Here is a 1,907-nt window from a genome sequence, read left to right on the forward strand (position 1 = left end):
CTTGTTTCTTGCACTACAGATATTTGCAGGCAGACTCCCCTAGCAATAGAAGCCACCGGTGCCTCCACCGTTACACCGACTTCACATCCCCATCATAGTTTCATAGTTGTTAGCCACGAAGACCTCCTGAGACAGGTTGTAGCTCCCCGAGCTCTTGATGTCAAGTCAAATTCAAAAACTGGCGGTACATTTGCCATGATATGCATAGTTGTCTAGATACACGTACTTTCCTTCTAAGGGCGTGTTCAGCAACGCTCCAGCTTCTGCAAAACTTCCCAAATCCGGCTTCTCGCGTCGCTTCTCGCTTCAGGTAGCGACCTGGAAATCGTTCGGCAGCGTCAGCTTCTTGAAGTACCAGCTCCCAGCCGATAGCCCATGTATTCGGCCCAAGTGGCTGTGAAAGAGGCGTGGGCTATAGGCCCAGTCGGATTTGGTGAGTGTGAATGTTATTTTCAGCCCAAGTGGCAGGTTGGCTAGTGCATGTTATGTTCGCTCGTGACGATTTCTCTCGTACCGGTTCGATCCAGTCACTTGGCGGTGGCACTGCCTTGTAATTTCAGTCAACTCCAACTTCATCGTTTTCTGAGATCTGGAAAAGGCCAGCTTCTCCAACTCCTCAGTTTTTGCACTTGGGACGCTCGCCGGCTTCTTGATTTCTACTCCATGGAGCTAATGCGTTCGGCTCAGCTTCATGCGTGGAGTAGAGGAAGCTGGGAGCTGGAGCGTTGCCGAACACGCCCTAAATCTACATTTTTCCATGATGTACAAAGGGTATTTGCCATGGTTTTAAAATACCTTGGCAAATTCACTTTACAAAAAGATGACAAATTCAATTTATGGATCATGACACCTTTTTTTTACAATGGAAAATTTATTTCTTCATCGACCATGGCAAATTCATCTTATGGACCATGGGAAAATTTACATTTTTCAAAAAATTGACATGTTTTCAGAGAACAATTGCAACACTTGTTGCCATTTGTGTCCATGGAAAAGCCATTAAAAAATTCCATATTTTTGAAAAATATTAAATCTAACTTAATGGACCATGGCAAAGTTACTTTGCATCCATGGCAAATTTGACTTTTCAGACCATGTCAAATTTACTTGAGGAACCATGGCAAATTTATTGTTTGGACCATGCCATTTTTTAAAAATAGACCATTATAATTTTGGTTTTCACCATAGCAAGGTTTACTATTTAATCATGGCAAATATTTTCTTTTACAGGCCATGGACAAATTTCTTGGTTGTGCCCTTGCAGATTCATTTTTCGAAGCGTGACAAAATTATTTTTTAGACTATGGCAAAATTGTAGGTTAGACCATGACAAAATTAAAAAAATTAACCTTGAAAAGGTTAAAAAAATGGACAATGGCAAATTCATACTTCAGATCATGGTAGAATTTTATTTTTTGAGCATGGCAAATTTACTTTTTATCCAAGGCATTTTTTCCAAGCCATGGGCAAACTCATTATTTGGATCATGGCAAATTCATACTTCTGTCCATGGCAAATTATATATTTTTCAAACATGGCAAACTTTATTAATTTTACCATGCCAAACTAATTGCTTTGGACCATGGCAACTTTGTTTTGTAGACATCAAGGAAACTTTCATCTCATACACCATCTTAAATTACGTTTTTGTATTGTTTTTGTCTCTTTTCCAAAAGCATGTCAAAATGTTGTTGAATTGAGCATGTTAGATTTTTTTTCAGCATAGCATGCCGTTTTTTTCTTGACCATCCCATGGCAAAAAAAATTCTATTAGACTTTCGCACAGTTGTTCTTTTCAATTCTTTTTATCTTCTATTTTATTATATAAAACATGGGCATCTATATGTTGAAACCTTTTTTTGGCAAGTTTTCTTCTGTTTTTTTAAATTCTGGCTCTTTTTAGTTTC

The sequence above is a fragment of the Triticum dicoccoides genome, chromosome 5A, assembly GCF_002162155.2.
Source record: "Triticum dicoccoides isolate Atlit2015 ecotype Zavitan chromosome 5A, WEW_v2.0, whole genome shotgun sequence".
Lineage (NCBI taxonomy): Eukaryota > Viridiplantae > Streptophyta > Magnoliopsida > Poales > Poaceae > Triticum > Triticum dicoccoides.